The sequence below is a fragment of the Cyprinodon variegatus genome, unplaced genomic scaffold (assembly GCF_000732505.1).
Source record: "Cyprinodon variegatus isolate N-32 unplaced genomic scaffold, C_variegatus-1.0 Scaffold489, whole genome shotgun sequence".
Classification (NCBI taxonomy): Eukaryota; Metazoa; Chordata; class Actinopteri; order Cyprinodontiformes; family Cyprinodontidae; genus Cyprinodon; species Cyprinodon variegatus.
The window spans coordinates 459,445-467,284 of NW_015150942.1; the positions used below are offsets into that span (position 1 = coordinate 459,445).

At 35.6% G+C, this 7,840-nt stretch overlaps 1 protein-coding gene across 1 annotated transcript in view; it reads left to right on the forward strand.

The window, feature by feature from the left end:
- LOC107094552 (estrogen receptor beta-like) overlaps positions 1–7,840 on the forward strand; it is a 40,339-nt gene that overhangs the window by 1,104 nt on the left and 31,395 nt on the right. The window lies entirely within an intron of this gene.

The following is a 7,840-nucleotide window of genomic DNA, read 5'->3' on the forward strand; positions in this document are numbered from 1 at the left end:
AGACGTTTTTGTCAGAATTCAGACGTTTTTGTCAGAACTCTGACTTTAATCTCAGAACTCTGACTTTAATCTCAGAATTCTGATTTTAATCTCAGAATTCTGAGTTTTTTCCCATATTAAACTGAAATAAAATGTAAATATCAGTTAACTTTTTTAATTTTTTCAGTGGCCCTAATCCTCTTCCATAAATCAGTGACTCAACAAACGGGCACATATTTTCTAAAATGGTTTCTATATGGTGCCTTCCACTTTCTCTTTATTTCTCAGTTTGATGCTACTTTGACAACTCTATATGAACTGACACTTTTTATTGTGAAAGATATATATTACTATTTATGTATTTGCTAATGATGAATACTTATGATTTTAATGATATGATTTGATGTATGTTTGTTAGTTCATCTTTTCATATATCTATGTGAATATTTTTGCTGTAATCTATTATTATATGATAATAACAGATATTCTGAATATAAAGTCAGAAGTAAAGTATTTCCTAAGTCTTTGGTTCGCTTGATACCAGAGCTGTTTTTCAGACCGGGCCTTTTACAAGATGTAAAGCTCCTCTGGGGCCACAGGCCTGCACTTACCTAAACCACATATTTTCACGGTAGATAAAGTCTCTTTATGTTACTTTAACATCCATGGTGAAAGTCCTGTGGTGCTACAGGCTGCCAGACATCTGTTCCTGTGAATCAAACACCTGGTAATAGTAAAATGTGGGCTTGGAGAGCTCAGTTTGGATTCAGATAAATATTTTAAGAAGCAGAATATTGTGAACAGTGATGGTTATGGAAAGGAGAGCATAAACAATACTTCAAATCCTCTTTGTCTCACCTGATATGCCCTTTTCCATTCAAACTACCTCTATCATTTCACTCCTGTGTTTTTTTTTTTTTTTTGCAATAAGCTATATTTTTTGGGTCTGTTTTGTAAAAGATATTTGATTATTCAGGGAAAATATTGCATAATAAAGTTTTCTTCCCCCATAAGGAATCCCAATTTATTTCCCTGCCTTCTATATTCTTGTAACAAATCAACCGAAAGGCCAAAAAAGCTCAACTGAACTGTAATTTGAGGTTGAGATAAGTTTGACTTAGACTGTCTTTTTGTTAAATTTTTTATTCTGATTTGATTTATTTTCACAGCGGCTGTTAACAGACGACTTCTTCGCTTCCTACTTTACAAAATAAACAGAAATATAACCCCTTCATGAAGGCTAACTCAAAATTAATTACACACATTCCAATTTTTGGATGGTTCGTTGGTTTATTTCTTTTGTACGGATTTGTGAAAAGTTGTCTACGTGAGGAAACTTAGCCAACTGCAGACATGGTTATGTTTCAGGGAATTTTTCTTACACCCCCACCTCAAACTTCTTCATTCCCATTGAATTAAGATGCAAATAAACAATAGAAAAATCTTGGACCTCTAATAGCATGATAAATATTTATCAGGTGCTTTACAGAGACTATTATTCCCAGGTTATTGTGAGCCAGAGGAATTATGAAAATTATTCAAAAAACAAATTGAGAACAAACAAAAAAAACTCCACCAGGACAAAATTACAGGCTTCTAAAGTTTCCATTTGAAAAAAATCTGGTTGAAATATTAGTATGAGTGAAAGTAAAAAGGACAAATGAACCTTTTAACCTCTGGGTCTTTAGCCTAGTTGGATGTATCTGACCAGCTGAGTAATTCTCTTCTTACTTTTATAGTTTTAAAGTTAATTTAAGTAGATTCAAAACATTCAGCTTCTTTTGATCCTTAAAAAAAAGTCTTAAGTTTAAGTATTTGGCAGTTTGAGCCTTAAAAAATAACCTTAGAATAGTTAACCTAGAGAATAATTGCATACAAATATATCTTTATATCGAAAATCTTAATTGGGGGCATAACTTTTTATATATGAAAAAATATTGTAGGTAGTCTTTTAACCAATACGGCTAATGAGTACTAAGTTTTTGATAATTACATTAATTAGCTTTAGTCTCAGTGAATTAACTATAACATTGAATTACACTTCTTGCATGTTTTGACAAAATTCTGGTAATACATTTCTTCAGAGAAATCATAAAAGCCCGTTTTCATATAATCAAATCCCCAGATAGCAGCAACCTGTGATTATAATGAATGTGATGATTTGATGACTAAAGGTCTGTGTAATGCATTTATGCTTTAAAGGTTTGCCTCACATGATTTGTTTTATGTCTTTATAATGCCATGCAGCCTGTGCTTGTGATTTATTTGGAGGGGAAGGAACTCAGACCAGCGTATAAGAAAATGTAGACAGTCGGCTCAATAAAGCAGTAATAAAAAGGCTGAGCGATCTGCGTCAGTGTACCTGCTGCCATTTAGTGAGGAGGAACAGTGGCATCAAGCGGTAAATCCGTTCAGGTAAAAGGAAATCTTCCTCTAAAAAAATTTTTTTTTTCTTTTTTTTTCATACTTGTTGGTAGGATAATAAAAAATGTTTTTTTTTTAAATAACTATAACTTTTTAGATTTTGATTTTATAAAAAAATAAATAAATGTCAGTTAACTGGAGCCGTTTAGTTAGAGATTTCCAGTAATTGACAGAGAAAACATCTGGAACACTAAATATTTTAGCCAATTTATGAATTTAGTTAAGGTTTTTATTTTATTCCAAATGTTACTGCTTGACTGAACGTCAGAAAACCAAATTATTAGAATAGACCAATAAAACTCAGTTTGTATACTAAGTAGTGTTCATTCTTTTCCAACAAATAAACACATCATCAGGGCTTGGAGTTTTTTTAGATTTGCTAAAAATGACAGTTAAAAATGATGCGCCCTTAAGGATTACTGGAGTTTTTGATACTAGAATCTTTTTTTTCTTCTTAACATATAATGTGCTTTTTTGTTTTAGCTTTTCTCCTCCCACATGTCCACTCTCAGATCATTACTGTATATAGAAAGGCAAGAGCTGCTCCACATCCTCTTCCGTCGGGATTTTAAGGAGGCAGGGAAGTTTTCAGGATGGGAAAACCTTGAGCTTTTGTGGAATCTGGTTAATGGGCGGGAGGACAACAGAATTCACTTTTTTACGACTTGGATGTATGAGATTTGGTTTGGATGTGAAGCTTTATAAACCAAAGTATATTTGGAGAGCTGATTTTGATTGCACCACATGGTTTGAGAGAAGATAATGTAAATCTAAAAGTAAAATCCTGTCACTTTGAAGTGATTTAGCTTGACAGATCAGAAGACATTAAATTTGACTTTAAGGTTTTACATCTCTTGAAGCTGTTCCTGTATTACATTTGATCCCTTTTCCTCCCACTTAATGGTTCCTCTTCTGTAAAAGGTTAGGGGAGGAAGAAAATGGAAAACCTAAGTCTCTGAGTAACATTTACCAGCTTTTCTAGTTTCAGACGGCTCTATGTGAGCCATTAGTGGCGGCAGGATGAGGAGCAGCGTGGAGTACGAGGGAGTTTTTCTCCCACAGCGAGCTGCCAGCTCCCGCAGACTGTGACAGTGAGGAAGTTTGAAGGCCAGGTCAGAGCTTCAAAAGAAACAAAAACTCATCCACATCTGCTTTTAGCCTGAAACTGTTGTCAAAGTAGCAAAAAAAAAAACTTTGGCAGAAGATCTTTGCGAGTCTTAAAGTGACTCATCTGTTTTAGGAGGAAGACGATCGGCTGCAGGCTCAAGGTCACTCCAAGCTGACTAAACTAGACGATGTGTGGATGGATTTCATTCTGTTTCTGACAAGTCTTAGGGTTTCATTAAGAATATTAGTCATTGTATTTTAATATTGGCATTATCTTTTCTTTTTTTTTCCATTATGTGGTCAAGTGTACAGTATTACCTATCTTGAATCATTCCACATTATTTAGTGGAAAGAGATAAGCCAATAAACCATGTAATTAAACTTGAAACTGAATTACAAACTCTCTGATTTAATGCCTTTAAATCACTGTGTACTTGAGGAAGGAACTGATTAAAACCCCTTTAGAAGATTGAGCAAAATAATTAATCCCTTGAATGCCAGACAACATTAGATGGTCGTTTAAATGAGGGGTTCTCAACCATTTTAGTTACAACCCCCTGATTTAACATGCACTGTATCCATGACCCCTGACCCAATCAATATACGTATAGATAAGCGCTTATGAACTCACTTCAGACTCTTTTTCATCCTATTTTGAAACACACAGGGATTTTTTTGGAAAACATAAAGCAGCATCAAGATGCTAACTTACAAACAGACCAACAATGATCTCTACATCCCATTATTCTGTGGTTGAAATGGAATAATTTAAACTTTATTTTCTTTTAGATTAAATAAAACGATGAGAGCATGTGCTAAACTTTAATAAAACACACTATAAAACAGACCATGTATCATTTTAAGCATCTATGTTTCTGAGAACTTCCTGGTCAAAAGCAGAGACGTTTTTCTGCACCAATATAACGTGACTGCTGAGCCTGCTTGTTTGAACAGAGCAGCAAAAGTGGAAATCACTCTCCGCTCTGATATGAATTTGTTTTTCATGTATTTCAGTGCAGAAAAGGACTTTTGGCAACGATATGTGGATTCTAATGGAAACAGCACATCAGTTGCAGCTTTTGACGTTGCTGCATACTCTGTTGCTACTGACAACCTGAACTCTCCCAGTATGTCACTGAAGTTATGTCATAACTCTCCATAAAGACCTCAAGCTTCGGGAACATTTGAACATTTCCCCCGTCCATTCGCACAGCCCACCGCTGCAGCCCTCTCTTAAATCCTGAGACCTTACTAGACAGGTTCGTTACCGTTGTTCTGGTGAAGCCTAGTTATGGCCGACAGAGATGGTTTTCTTTAATAAAATACCTGTTTGAGACCAACCCCCCACCATCATTCTAACTTTTAAATTTATATTTTTCCAGAAATCCTCTCGCAACCCCTATTTGGGTCAGAACCCAAACTCAAAGGGTTGAGAATAGCTGGTTTAGACCATCTAGCGTGGATTTTATCTGCTTATAATATATATAACACATGTCTGCAGCTCCAGTCAGCTGTAAAGAGAACAATCAAATGCTAAATTAATCTGGGATTTATTGCCTTAGAGTAATTCTGCTTTTTTGGCTTCTGGGGAGAAGAACCACCTAACAAAAGTTCTAAAGTTTTTAGTTGATAATTTGTTGCAAGGCAACAAATAGCATCCTAGTTATCTTTTTAAAAGGAGTAGATGTCATTTCTCACTGGAAATTCTCTTTTGCTGCCCTGTGTTAACTGTGTGATAAATTGCCCCTCTGTGAATAACTTTGAATCACTTTTTTTTTTAATGTTTCATTTGGCTGTGGCGTTTTTTAGTGGGAGACTTATATAGTGCAAGCTTCATTAGAGCAAAATGTAGCAAGGCCCTCTTTAAACTGGAATAGCACTGTTCTATAAACCCCAGGGTCTAAATTAACATTACAGAATAGCTGCAAATTTGGAAAAGTGTGAAGTTTGAGTGTGAAGGCAGTCATTAGGCTACTTTTTCCTCAATGATGTAGTGGAGGAACCACCATCCATATTTTTAATCAGCGGGAGGAAGGGATTGGAGTCAGGGAGTTTTCAGTGCAGGAAGCTATGCATGACCAAGCGCTCTGTCCAGTAAAGTAATATTTTCTCCAGGTGGGGGCTCTGTTGACATATTTCATAGAATGCAGCCTTTTCTTACTCCTGATTACATGGAGGCTCTCAAGCCCTAATAGGTTTTTATCAATTTCAGAGAATCTGATCATTTCTTTTTGCTAAATATGATGACATTGGCTTCTCTTGGCAGCATGACAAATGAATCTTAACATTTGAACCGCTGCTTTGAGAATTTATACTAAAGTTTCTTAGTAGCCAACCGCCCAATTTGGAGGTGTGTGCTTCTCATAAGCTGTCTATAGGTAGAATGTTCAGTTCACATAGTCACTACAAGGCCTGATCTATAAGAGTTTTTGATATCTAGGAGAGAGATTATTTTTTTTATAAATTTTATTTGGTCCTATCGATTATCAATTTGCCGCCACACTGCTAAAATCATTATAATAAGTACTTGAAGTAATGTCAGCCCACAGTAGTTGAGATGGGGTTGTAGTCTTGACGTGAGGCCAGTGTGCCTGTCCTGCTCCAGATTCTCTGATGACCGACCCTAGCTGGTGTATTTTAGTAAAAGCCTGTGGATAAGCTCAGTGTACATCTACCATGCTCCTTCAGGCTGCACTGGTCGTGATGTACCCTCCAAGACTCGGTGGAAACCCTCTAAATTTGGAATTCTGGTGATAAGTGGCTTTTATTTGATCTGAGGAGGGATTTATTGCCTTTGATTAAATGTCCCGTAGGATGGTGTAGCTGCAACCTGTGATTTGAGAATATTAAAGTGTTCATTTTAAATACGCAGAGAAGATTCTGAAAGTCCTGCTGAGAACAATCAGTGCTTTGGCCAATGGGAAAAAAATTAATGGGGGGGGGGGAATCCATTAATATATGTAAAAACATAAGATTAGATCTTTTTTTTTTAACAATATAAAATAGCTTTAGCATTTCACTTCTTAAATGACATAACTGTTTCGATTAACTGTATGCAGAGCAAGTTTTGTTAAATAATGTCAGTTATGCAAGGGATTGAAAACCTAGTCGATTTAAGATTAAAGAAAAAAACGCTTTAAATGAATTGAAGTTTTCTAAAACAGTAATTCTGCAGCATGAAAAAGCACCAGCACAGCGTCTAAGAGTTTTTTATCATCAGTATTATCCATCATTTGGCCCCATTTGGTAACTAGTTAACTTGGAACAAATCTTTCAGTAATTTGAATTGACTTTCTTTTTTACTTTTCCTTAAATAACTAATGTGAAGCGTCCATCATGACTGAATTCACGCCTTAAAAACCAGGTTATGTTTGAACACATAAAGGTACAGAGAGCTACAGTGAGTATCATTTGAACCAGTGGCGGCGGGTGGAGTTTTCGGCTATTAATTCAAAATAGACGTATACCAAAAACCAATCAAATATATACGAAGGTATCACACCAGTATTTTTAAAACTGTGCCAACAGCAAAAGAACATCATTATAATTTCTGAGAAGTGCTTTAAATCAGTCCTACCTGTCTTAATCCATGCTGGGTCAGATCCTTATGTTTGAAAAGGGAAAGAAGAATAAAGCGTTAGCCTCGCTGCATGCATTTAGCCAAGCCTTGTTGCTGAATAATTATATAAGCCTGTCAATCAGCTGCAATTTGTAACAGACGACTGACATCAGCGCTGTGACGGGAGGTGGTGTGCAAATAAAGTTGCTTTTAGCTCTGGGTACAAGTTGCCCCCCAGGAGGGTCCTATTTTTTTGCATTGAGGAGCTACTGGGCATGGACAACTTTTAATAAGAGTCTATGATTAAAGATTTTTGCGCCCCAGGGCGGAAATATGTCACCAATTCGACGACGAACTAAACAGATTTACTTATCATGGAAGATTAAATATTTATCTTGCACATTTAAAAAAAATATATGAATATATTTCAAAATATTTTAATTTTATAATTTAATTTCCATTTGTTCTTTTATGTCCCTCTACTGGTCCCTCTACTGTGTAGTTTCTTGGATGCCTAGTTTTTAAATTTAACTCAGTAAAGATAACTTTTATTAGTGCTTGTCTTTGTGGGTACTATTTTTGTGTTTTCTACTCAGCTGTGCTTTTAACCTAAACTGTACACTGCAAAAACGACCTGGAAATAATGTAAGTAAAAATTTTTTCAATCAAGTGTATTTACTAGGGATGCACGATATTGGGATTTTGGCCGATATCCGATATGCCGATATTTTAAAACTCATGTAGCCGATAACCGATATCAATACTGATGTT